Source organism: Oryzias latipes, chromosome 5 (assembly GCF_053564925.1).
Source record: "Oryzias latipes strain Hd-rR chromosome 5, Olatipes_Hd-rR_3.1".
Classification (NCBI taxonomy): Eukaryota; Metazoa; Chordata; class Actinopteri; order Beloniformes; family Adrianichthyidae; genus Oryzias; species Oryzias latipes.
The window spans coordinates 23,744,502-23,757,683 of record NC_136241.1 but is presented as its reverse complement, the minus strand read 5'-3'; the positions used below and the strand labels follow the sequence as shown (position 1 = coordinate 23,757,683).

The 13,182-nt window shown below is 41.4% G+C and overlaps 1 long non-coding RNA gene across 1 annotated transcript; it reads right to left on the bottom strand.

Moving 5' to 3' along the window:
* Positions 1 to 929: 929 nt before the first annotated feature.
* LOC144992324 (uncharacterized) lies at positions 930 to 5,381 on the bottom strand. Its single transcript, XR_013656196.1, has 2 exons — positions 4,327 to 5,381; positions 930 to 1,381 (listed from the first exon to the last, which is right to left on the bottom strand). It is a non-coding gene; the product is annotated as an uncharacterized LOC144992324 (long non-coding RNA).
* Positions 5,382 to 13,182: the final 7,801 nt, after the last annotated feature.

Below are 13,182 nucleotides of genomic sequence, written 5' to 3'. Positions count from 1 at the left end.
CCTTATGTGCAGAAGTGATTGGCTCTGGACATATAATGACTCTTATTCTGAAAATCGTAAACAACCTCAGCTGCAAAGCAAAACAGCACAGGATTTTTAAGGTGCTATTGGAGGAGATGTCTGTTGAATATGGTGAATATGAACATTGTGAATCTGAACTTGCATTCTTGACTGACATTACTGGAAAACTAAACCACTTGATCTGCGAGCTGCAAGACAATGGCAAAACTATTTTTTTTTTGACCAGCCTGCCTTAGCCAGTGTTTTTCTTGTGGGGATCTTTTCTGCCAGGGCTTGTCAGCTTGGTCAGTGGATGTTGCTGCAGTTGTCTCCCTTGCTGGGACAGCTGGAGTTAAACACAGCAGCTCACGGCTCTGAAGTGGACCCCGTTGCTGTCCCAGTCTGGATGGGCACTGTGGCGATGTTCCAATGGCCAGGCTGGCTCCTGGTATAAAGAGATTCCCAAATACCATTTCCTAACCGCAGAGCCAAGGATGTGTTTACATGTTTAGGTCAAAAATGTGATGGACAGCTTCATGTTGTCTAAACATGCCACCCTGTTATTAATCCAGTTGATATGGTTCTCCATCTGTGTCTAGGTGATAGAAAAGCATTTTTTTTTTATATTTACAGCTCTAAGCAAACAAACAGTTGTCTATATAAAAGAGCTTTTACAATTGTGCACTTTTAGCAGGTCTCTGAGTTCATGTGACCAATGTATGGTGGATTTTCACAGACCTTGTTTAAAACTGAAGGTGAGAGAGACTTAGAGAAATGGCTTCATTGTTCTGGAGTTCTTTGTTTCATCCACAGAAGAGTAGAATTGGTGATTGATTTTGAAAAGCTGCTGAAAAAAGTATCTTTTTCAAATTGCAATTTCTAACTTGGGTTTTACATTTTGTGTTCCATTTTTTGTGCTTTAATTGGGAAGCATTTGTTATTTGTTTGGTGTTTTTAAGGTTCTGCAAATATACACATCATTTTTTAGAGACATTTGTTATCAGTTGTGTTTGTTGATTTGTAGTTTAATTTCATTGGATGTATAGATGTCGTGTGGGGGGGAGGCTCGAGAGCAGGTAGGACCCAGGCGCAGAAACGGGAGGCAAACGGGTTCAGGGCAAGTGGGTTTATTTAACTAACAAAAAGCGCTGCAGAGCAGGATGACAAAACTAAAAACAAAAACTTACTGTGGCATGGCAAGGGACATGGACGCCAGACAAGAAGACGTGATCAACATGAGCAGAAGTTAATGGACCAGCACAGGAGGAAGGCAGAGACAAGACTTATATACAGACAGGGCAGACAAGACACAGGTGAACACGATTAGGGCAGATGGGGACCAAAGGAAGTAAAACTCAAGAAACATGACAAGACAGGAAACCTTTCAAAATAAAACAGAACCAAACAAGACAGAACAAGAACTAAAGCGAAAAAAAAAGACAACAAACTGAAACCATGACAATAGAAAGGAAAAGAAGTTCAAACATTGATTATAAAAAAGGATATAAGAGATAAAAAAAAAGAAAAAGGAAAAGAAAAAAGATAAAATATTGATTTAATTGCATTTTGAATGAATAAAAAACAATGATTAATAGAATCAGAAATCAGAAAAAGTTTTATTGCCAGGTTCAGTAGAGCGCACTTTACAAAACGAGGAATTTGACTTGGTGTATAGTGCAATTAAGAATAAGTTAAAAATTAAGTTAACAACAACAACACACTATATACAGTAGAGTAAGGTGAATTAAAGTGGGAGCACAGATGGGCTGGGATGGTGGGGCCTGTAAGTGGCACCGACAGTCCTTTGGTGGGCGGGGGTGGGGGGTGGGGGAGGGGGGGTCACCTGGGGGAGTTGGGGTACTGTTCAGCAGGCTGACTGCAGTGGGGAAGAAGCTGTTCTTGTGGCGCGAGGTCCTGGTCCTGATGGACCGGAGCCTCTTGCCAGGAGGGAGGGGCCGAAAGAGATTATGTCCTGGATGAGAGGGGTTGGCTACAATCCTGGCTGCCCGCCTCCAGGTCCTGGAGATGTGCAGCTCCTGGAGAGACGGGAGGTGGCAGCCGATCACCTTCTCTGCTGAGTGGATGACGCGTTGCAGCTTGGCCTTGTCTCTGGCCGTGGCCGCAGCGAACCAGACTGTGATGGAGGACGTGAGGGTGGATTCGATGATGGCGGTGTAAAAGTCTACCAGCATCTTTTCAGGGAGGTGAAACTTCTTCAGCTGCCTCAGGAAGTACATCCTCTGCTGGACCTTCTTAGTGATGGAGCTGATGTTCTGCTCCCACTTGAGGTCCTGGCTGATGATGGTTCCCAGGAAGCAGAAGGACTCCACAGAGGTCACCGGGGAGTCACAGAGGATGACAGGGGGGAGGGGGGCTGGGGCCTTCCTGAAGTCCACTGTCATCTCCACTGTCTTCAGAGCATTAAGCTCCAGGTTGTTAGCGCTGCACTATGACACCAGCCTGGCTATTTCACTCCTGTAGGCCGACTCATCTCCGTCAGAGATGAGGCCGATGAGTGTGGTGTCGTCAGCAAACTTCAGGAGTTTGACCGACAGGTGACCAGCTGTGCAGCTGTTTGTGTACAGGGAGAGTAACAGGGGTGAAAGGACACAGCCCTGGGGGGATCCGGTGCTTGTGGTCCGAGTATCTGAGACGAGCTTCCCCAGCCTCACATACTGCTGTCTGTCCGTCAGGAAGTCTGTGATCCACCTGCAGGTGGAGTCAGGCACATTCATCTTGGAGAGTTTTTAATACTAAGTCTAGACAGATTTAACACAGGTTTTTGGATGAAAAAGGATTTTTTATAAATCATCTGTTACACTTTTAAGTCTGAAAAAAATATGGAAGGCAGCAAACACAGATCCCTACCGTTTTTAATTTTTTTGTGCTGATATTTGAAAGATAAGTTATGCAAAAAAATAGGTGTTTGCAGTTTTGCCTAAAAAGACGTTTTCGGACCTTTTTGGATCAAATGTTGTCTAAAAGTTCACCTGTAACTTCAATCATTCTGAATTTTTTTAGGAAAACTAAACCACTTCAACTGTGATCTGCAAGGCAATGGTAAAACTATATTTTTTATGGAACAGCCTGCAGTGTTTCTTGTGGGGATCTTTTCTGCCAGGGCTTGCCGGCTTGGTCGGTGGTTGTTGCTGTTACCAATCCAGTTGATATGGTTCTCCATCTGTGTCTAAGTGATATAATCAGAATCAGAATCGTTTATTGTCATTGTACATGGGGATACAAGAATAATAATAATAATAATAATAATAAACCTAACAGATACAATAGGGTCCTTGCACTCCGTGCTCGGGCCCTAATAATAATAAACCTAACAGATACAATAGGGTCCTTGCACTCCGTGCTCGGGCCCTAATAAAGGTCCCAAAACTGAGCCTTGTGGGACACCAGAAGTGAGGGATGCAAAAGAGGACTTAAACTTTGAAAAAACAACAGAAAAAGACAACTTTTTCAAAAATTTTAGACATGAATGGGAGATTAAAATAGGTCTAAAACTGCTCAAGAGGGAGGAGTCAAGCCCAGGTTTTTCAAGGAGAGGAAGGACGACAGCTTTCTTTAAGTGCTCAGGGACTTTTCCAGACAGCAAGGACAAGTTAATTATTGACAGGACACAGGGACCGATGGACCAGAAGACATCTTTGATCAGAGATGTTGGCAGCAAGTCGAGAGAGCAAGAGGATGACTTCATTGTGCCAACTAATCTGACTAGCTCTGGAAAATTAATAGGTGAAAAGGTGTCTAAAATTCATTCATTCATGTCATTTATCCAAGAGGAAACCTTTGTGACAGGGGCCAGTATAGTTTTGATGGGACAGACTTAATCTAAAATAGAAAGACAGTAACTATTAAAAGTGCACCCAGGTCCACAAGTCCTCAACCAGAACTGGAAGTACCCCTATATATCTAAAAAAAAAAAAAAAAAAAAAAAAAGTTTTATTTTAAATGGGGACCCCAACAGTTATGGTTTTCCAGTTTTAAACTTTAATAAAAACTATTTTTTTCAGGTAGGGAGGGCTGGTGAGCAAGAAGGACCGATATGCAGACACAGGAGGCACACGGTTCCAGGGCAGGGGTTTATTTTAATAACAAAAAGCGCTGCAGAGCAGGAAAACCTAAACAAAACTCACTGTGGTAAAACATGACCACATGGCAGAAGGGAGTCAGGGAGGAGACGTTAAAGGACCAGCAACAAGAGGAAGCCAGAGACAAGACTTAAATTCAAAAAGGACTGACAAGACACAGGTGAATGTGATCAGAACAGATTGGGACCAGGGAAGTAAAACTCAAAAGCATGACAAAACAGGAAACCTTTCAAAATAAAACAGGAAACAGAACTCAAACATGACAGAAACAAGACGGAAAGCAAAAATAAATACAAAGAAACACAAACCATGACAATTTTTCTGCATTTTTTCTGCAGCCAGGTCCCTCTCAAATGGGTGAACTTTAGTTGTTCTTTTCTGAAGCAAAAATGTATATTCTTTAATGAGATTTTTGTTTTTATATATGAGGCCTTATTCAGCTCCCCTGTTGAATATCCTTTCTAAATATTGGACCCTGTCTGAACTTTTGTGTGGATTTATGGAACACCTTGAACCTCCTGCCCTGCAGCTTTGTTGTTTTCTGAAATAAATTACATTGATATATGTGTTAATGGTAATCAAAACACACCCTCCTACAAGAGAAATGATCATTGTTTGGTGTCTGTTTTTCCTTTTCTTGCAGGATCTCTAGGTATTTATTTACGATGCACTTTACAGTCAATTAGCTTTTAATGTGGTGAATCTTTAACTTCATCAAAGTGAAGCTCATACCCTCTCTCAGTTGTGTACTCATTAATGTAACATCCATTTAGGGCTTTCACCTTGCTTATTCTCCCTGTGCTTCACAATTCTTATACCTGAACCCTCCTTCCACTGTTGCTGGAGCATCAATAGGAAATCAATGGCTATCTAGTAGAGAAGGAGTGTGAGGTGGGAGCAGCAAAGCTATCAATCCACATTCTTAGCCGCGCGTGCTTGGAATATCAAAACATAGGGGAAGTCTGATATGGAAGAGGGGTGGTAGAGAAGATAAGAATGCAAGACTTGGGTTGGGGGTGGCTTTCGTTTTTATTGACAGGAGAGGATATACTGTACAAGGACTAGATATTATCTTTACCTCTGAAAACTTCAGGTATCCATGTGTCCTTTTCCATTATTTGTCTTTCAGTCTTTCTCCTTCAGTTCATATCCACAGCTAATGGAGACCATATAGGCAGTGGATTGCAGTGATCCCGGTATGATATCATCTGTTTCTCTTACAGGTAAAAATAGACAGCTTGAGATATGGGAATGTGGTAAGAAGTGGATGAGTGAGTGGCAAGGCAGGAAAAGGGAAGAGACAAGGGATGCTTGGGTTGGAGAAGCAAGATAAAAAAAGGCATTTGGCATTTAAAGGCATTTAAGGCATTTTTTTAATCTACCTTGTTTTGTGCATTTACTTTATTTTGAATAAAATTGGAGTTGAATAAAAAGGAGAGTTTGTCCGGTAGTCGAACATTAGATTCAAGAACACCAGTTGGTTTTTCTTGCTGTCAGTGAAGAGGAGCTGTAAAACCTAAGCCTCACTTTTACAGCAAAGACAGACAAGAGTTAATTTTATGTAAGGGATTTCAATTTGATGGACAATGATGGAATCCGGCTACAACCAAAAGAACAAAACCTCTGCAATTTTTGACTGGACTGAAATATTTTTCACAACATTGAATGAACATTTTGTTAATGTGCTGCAGATCTACAGATTTTATGAGAAAAATATATCAAATCAAAACTTAAAATTACACTTGAAGGTAGGGCCTTCCTGTCTCATGTGACTCATTGATGTGCAGGGAGTGCCAGAGTTGGTGATAGTGACTTTTTCACCGTTTGTGACAAACTTTAATAAAAGAGATGTATTTTTTTTTCCGGATGACGCAGGTTTGCTTTCCATGTCTATACGGTACGATACTGTATATGTCCTCTCAATGTAGGCGGATAACATCGTCCTTTTTCAGCTTTGATCAAACACCACACCCGTAACTCGCTGACACTGCACTTCACCAAAGCCAGTGACATCTCACTCAATAATTTACAACTTCAGCCTTAATCTTAACAAGCCTGGGCCAAAGGGGAGATTACCCCTGCTGGCTCCAAGTGGCCCCGTCAGCAGTTTAGACATATTAACAATCACAGCGTTATAGCTGTAGAGAACACCTCCTGGTAGGACCTTTCTTTTTGTATGTTTGCAGGATGTGATGTCAGATATACATCATTTGGTAGCCTGACTTGATAATTCAGGACTCAACAGCAGGATCAGGTCATTTACCACCAGCACTCCTTAAAGGTGCAGACTTCACAGGCAACTGTACTGCAGAGTTTGTAATGGACAGGATTGGTCCCCAACAAGAAAACATTAAAATACAACTGAGCCATTGGGACTTTTCCGAACACTCCTGCTCTTTCCTCTTCTAATTGGCTGACAAAACTGGAACCAGGTAATTATCAATGGGTAATGTAACCCATGTGGAAATAAATAGGGCAGTGGCCCTTCAGGCTTAAAGCTATTAATCCTTGCCGTGGGAGTTTTCGATTTTAAATTTATATTTTAATCATCTGTCGGGGCATCAGAATATAAGGCGCACAGTCAATGAATGTTTCATTTTTTATTTTTTAACATGGTCATATATAAAAGCACAAACAAAACTGCATATTAGGTGAGAGAAAAGAGTCAGGTATAAGTCAGCTAGTTAGCCAGACCGTATTACCTGCCTTCGCAGTAACTCTTGATTGTAACTCCCAACCTTGGAGTTACAACACATAAAAAACACAGACTGATACCGCTCAAACTAATGTTACTGTGACTGCACTAACTCCCCAACTTTATTGGTAACTCGGAAATAAAAGGAAAAAGGATTGTGTTACTTGAAGAGAATCTATCTGATCAGAACCGGATTTAAAACACTGTAAAACTATCAAATGAATGAACTCAGTAGGGGTGGGATTATATAAGCTTGCTTCTTCCCACTCCTTTTCAAGCAATAAATCAAACTCTACTTATACCTCAGTTAATTATCACTGTATTTAATTAAGCATATATGATTTAAGTGACATATTTGTTTTGTTTTCTGTCTTTTTAATCTATGCATTTCATCATTTCTGTAATGAGTTTGATAAATATGTGTAAATTCTTTATTGCTTTGACTACAATGCTTGAAATAAATCAATAAAATCAAATCAAAATCAAAGCAAAGTCTGACACTGTAACGCATTAGCCCATTATCGTTTTAACAAAAACACTCAACCTTGTTTGCAACTTGTAAACATTTTTACAGAGTGCAGCGTACCTCTCATGCTACTTTCACAGCGGGCTCTGAAACACATGTTCAAGCGACCGCTTTTAATGAAAAGTCTATGTAAATGCATGTATATGGGCATTTTGGGCCTCCATGTTCAAATCTATCACATTGCTTCGCAACTTCTTAAGTCCGTTTTGGGTTTTACGGACATAGAAGTCTATGGTATACATACTTGTTTGGAATACAATAGGCGAGGGGTCACTCGGTCCAGTTTTTTTTAATAGTCAATAGAGAGTATACAATAATATTCTGAATCTATTATTTAATATATTTGTCCCACGAGATACGTATTTAGTGTTTTTGTTATTTACCTATAGTTCTGTTTTGGGTTTTGGTATTTTCCTTCAGTCCCAGTCCATGACGTGATTTCTTTTGACTTTTGGTTTTGTTTCTCTGCTCCCCAGAGTCAAAACAAGAACATCTGACTTCTGCCGGAGGAATGCAGAAGACTTTAGAAGAGTGGCAAAAAATAACAACTGAGTGAAAGGCCAAAACAAAAGAAAGGATAAAAAATATGAACAAGTAAAAGATACATAATTAAAGGAGCTCAAGTTTTGATTGAAAAATATTATTTTGCAAAGGTTTAAGAACTTTTTTGATTATTTCTTAGTCTTTGTCAGTAATGACACCAACAACAATTCAAAAAATTGAATGTCGAGTTGGAAGCAACGCTTTTTGCTGTGGGCCCCCGTAACTATGGAGTTAATTCAGTCTCAATAATCAGAAATGCACAGAACCTTGTGTGCATTTCTGATTATTGAGACTGAATTAACTCCATACTAACCCCCCCCCCAACAATTAGTTGAGTAACCTCCTTAATTATTTTGTGTGAAAATGTCAAATATAAGATTGTAATAAATAGTTTCAGAAGAGTCCATTTACACTAAAACTTGTCCAAATTCTGTGTATATGTATCCTTTCTTTTGGTTAAGAATGGTTACTTTAATATGTACTTTTCACCTCCACAAGTCTGACCTCTTCTTAAGAAACCCCCAACATGGACACAACATAGACCTAGCAGAAGATACTGGTCTAAAAATACTTTATGAGCACAGACACTGAGCCAATCACAACATAGAGTCCATGCTGAAAACCTCACCCCCCCCCACAGCCTCTCCCTCCATGTATGAGCAGTAAAATACATTCTGCACCACCTCACCTCATTTTAAAGAGGTTAAAAAAGTTAATAACACCAAATGCCTCGTCGTCAGCAGTAAAATTAGTTTACACACTGCAGAGAAAACCAGGCCAGCAATCCCTATCTTCCAGTGCTGAAGCAGCTATGAGTGGGCGTGTGAGGCATATGTGTGAGAGAGATGGCGTAATGGAGGGAAGGCATGTGCAGCGTTTGCAGCAGTGACACAGAATGACACAAAAAAATTAAAGGAGGTGACTTTGAGAAAGCATTTACAAGTTCAGCAGAGTTCGGGTTCTGCCTAGTTTCACCCTTAAATATGTCACTGAAAAGGTAAAAGTTTTCTTGTTTCCTACATGGCCACAGTACAAAAAAGTGGACATTACACTTTTTCACTTCTAAGGGTCCCTAATGTCTAAAATAATAGAGCGTATTAGGAATACATTTTTCTTCAACACCAGGACTTTCTTGATTCCTATTTTCTTACATTTTGAATGTTTTCTGAAGGCTAACCAGGCAGGCACGACATCATTAAAAAATCAGGCGGCCACAGGGCAGTGACAGCCAGATTGCTGGTTGGCAACAGCTCTGATCGGGCGATGTGTAAATGTCGTCGGACGGCGGCTGTTCATATCAAGTGACACCGGCCGCCCAGTAGCCCGAGGGTATATAAACTGTCTTTTTACAGTCTGAGCAACCCTGCGCTGGAAGACTGTAAACCAGGGGTGTCAGAATCTAGGCCTCGAGTGCCGTGTTCCAACCAATCTGCCATTGAAGCAACTTATTGGCTAAACACACCTGATCCAGGTAATCAGCAGCAGATAAGGCAGGATTTCTGAAAAACCAGCAGGAGGCCAGCCCGCAAGGCCTGGAGTTTGACACCCTTGGTACAAACAGGGAGATCTTACTCCACACCAACAGCCCCCTTCCATAACTCAGAAATTAATTTCTAATACACTCCTGCTGCTCTTCAGAGCTATGTACTAGAAAACAACATTTTTTTTTTCAATTTAGTTAAAAACTTCACAATTACAATTGCTACAATATTGTGTTCATTGGTTTGTCATTTATTCACATTTCCACATCTATCTATTTCTTTTACCAGTTGTCTTATGTCTCCCATCCTCCTTTACAGTTCTCAGATGAAGACAGTCACAATGTCAGACTTGACTTCACAACACTCTGGCAACATCTTCTTCTCACACCAACATGTCACTTAAACCTTGACATACTGTCTAAAGAGAAAGATGAGACGAAGGCAAAGCCAAGAGGAAATATGGAAAGGGCATGCAGGGGAGACAAGGGACACTAAAGACCCAGTGAAGAGACATCAAAAAAGGTTGGAGGGAGGAAATGATTGAAAGACTGGAATTGAAAGATGACTCTGGAGAATAAACCTGAGAAGAGGAGCAGAGAAAGAGGGAGACAGGAGTGAAAACAAGACACATGATCAGACGTCACAAGACAGCAACACGGTGACAACACTGACTCAGAGCTGAGCAGAACATCTGAAGTCTGTCAGTCAAAGTGATGCATTTCACCTCAGAAACTCTTTGACCCTCAAGGCTGTTTTCTGACAGCCCAGATCTCTTTCCTACTCATTGACATTGGAAACTTCTTATTGTGATGTATAAATCAATAAAATGTGACACTTTTACTATGTTTGCAGATATATCCTAAAAGGACGAATTGTTGATTTAAAGATCTGCTTTACATTTGTAAGCACTCTAGAAAGTAGGAAAGTAATTAAATTTCTGCTGGAATTACATTAATTACAGAAATGTTCATAAAGTTATGATAGTCGAAAGAATGGACAATAGAGCTAAAGTTTTGGTGATGAAAGATTAAACCCACCAATTTGTTTTGATGATGATAGGGTTTCAGTCAAGCCCTAGCTTGGCATAAATGGATGCTTACTTAAACATGTTTTGTTATTTGTGTTCGTATCAACTAGAAATCTGACAAGTCAAGATGAAGACAAGGTGATTCATCTAGTCCATTTAAAAGTGTCTTTTTACCATTTACCAAATAAACTTAGATAAACCAAAACCAAAGATTTAACCCATTGATGCCTGAATTTATTTCAATCTATGAAAAAAAAGATACCCTGCAGGAATAATAAGATGGCCAAAGGAAGAGATACAGACCACGGATGTTAAGAAATGAAAGCCCCTCACCATGCATGGAGGGTTCCATCCTAAATCCAGCACCCTGAGACTGTATGCTAGCCACAAGGAAGGAGGCAGAGGACTAGTGAGCGTGGAAGCCACTATCCAGGATGAAACATCCAACATCCATGAATACATCAAGCTCAAGGCCCCAACTGAGAGTGTGCTCAGTGAATGTCTCAAGCTATGGAGAGCAGAGGATACAGTGCTGGAGGACAGATCCTCATGGGAGGACAAACACCCTGCATGGGTTGTACCACCGGACCATAACTGAAGTAGCTGATATCAAGAAATCCTACCAATGACTAGAAAGGGCTGGCCTACAGGACAGCATCCAAGCACTCATCCTGGCAGCTCAGGAACAAGCCCTGAGCACCAGAGCAATAGAGGCTCAGATCTACCACACCAGACAAGACCCAAGGTGTAGGCTGTGCAAAGAGGCGCCTGAAACAATCCAGTATATAACTGCAGGATGTAAGATGCTGACAGAGAAAGCATACACGGAGCGCCACAATCAAGTGGCTGGAATAATATACAGGAACTTGTGTGCAGAATATGAACTGGAAACCCCAAGGTCAAAATGGGAAACACCCCCAAAGGTGGTAGAGAATGAGAGGGCAAAGATCCTGTGGGACTTCCAGATCCAGACTGATAGGATGGTAATGGCGAACCAACCAGACATTGTAGTGGTGGATAAAGAACAGAGGAAAACCGTTGTGGTGGATGTGGCAGTGCCAAGCGATGGGAACATCAGGAAGAAGGAACATGAGAAACTGGAAAAATACCAGGGACTCAGAGAAGAACTGGAGAAAGCCTGGAAAGTAAAGGTGACAGTGGTGCCTTTGGTAATTGGAGCACTCGGGGCAGTAACCCCCAAGCTGGAGGAGTGGCTACAACAGATACCTGGAAAGAACACAGACCTCTCAGTCCAGAAAAGCGCGGTGCTAGTGTCAGCAGGCAGTCACAAGAATGCTTGCGCAACTTGCTGATGGTGGATGAGGGACACCTGTGTGGGAGGACGTGGTTACACACAGAGCAGGGAGGGTGTTATTTTATTATAGAACACCAGTGCTCGGCCGACGAGGGCAGCAAGAGGACTGTTGGAGCCAGCATGTGGAGTTCCTGACGCTTGGGCACAGCCGAAAGCAAGAGGACTGTTGGAGCCAGCGCGTGGAGCCTGTGGCGTTTGAGTTTGGCCTGCTGTCGGAGCCAGAGACGCGAGGTCCGTGACGCTTGGGCGCAACCTGCAGGCAGGAGGAGGGCTTGGAGCCGGAGGTGCGCAATTCACGACGCGTAGGCGGCAGAACATCGGCCACAGCCACCACAGGTCTTTATCGGGCGCGGACCAGCAAATCGCTCACGTGAAATCTCGGGGTGTAGCTGGCACACTTTACTTTTGGACGGGCTTCACCCCTCCAAAAGTTAAGTGTGCCAGCTACACCCCGAGATTTTGTGAACAGCCTGTAGCTCAGTCACCACTGGATTTTAATTGGGTTTTATATGGATTGACTTTTATTTCTTTTGCATGTGCTTTTAAAACTATTTGTGGGTTTGCCTTGTTCTTATTGAATGTGTACTGGTGGCTTGGAGTGCAGGCCTGCTCGTGTGAAGGACTTGGGTTTGGGACGAACATCAAGGTGGACACTTGGACTACAGCGTCATATGGACAATTACCACCACCGTTCCCCTGAAGACTCCTGATGCGACGGCTTTACATGTGTTCTGTCATTCTTGTTTTTTTTATTTATTTTTTTACCATTCCTGGTTTTAGACAATTTTATCAAAACCTTTTAACTACTAAGGCTTTGGCTGTCTCTGGAGCGACTGGCAACTCCCCAGCGGATCCCTAAAATTGTTGATTGCTCTGGGGCTTCACCCCCACCCCTCTGACACTACAAACAGCTTAGATACAGCACAGGACCATCAAGCTCCCAAACCTCTGGTAGAGGATCCGAGCTTGTGTGAGTAACCACCCGCGGAAGGGTGAGAGGGGCGTTATATATATATATATATATATATATATATATATATATATATATATATATATATATATATATATATATATATATATATATATATATATATATATATATATATATATATATATATATATATATATATATATATAGCCGGTTTAGCTTGTGCTGGTTTGCAGCGCCTTCCAACTGTGAAACCAGGGTTCAACTCCTGGCTGCTCCCTATTCCCTTCTCTACTTCTGTGCCAGTCCCAAGCCCGGTTGCTTTGAGAGGGTTGTGTCAGGAAGGGCATCCGGCGTAAAACATTGCCAAGTTTACCATGCGACTCGTTCGCTGTGGCGACCCCTGATGGGAAAAGCCAAAAGGGAAACATATATATATATATATATATATATATATATATATATATATATATATATATATATATATATATATATATATATATATATGTATATGTATGTATCTATATATATATATATGTATGTATCTATATATGTATGTATCTATCT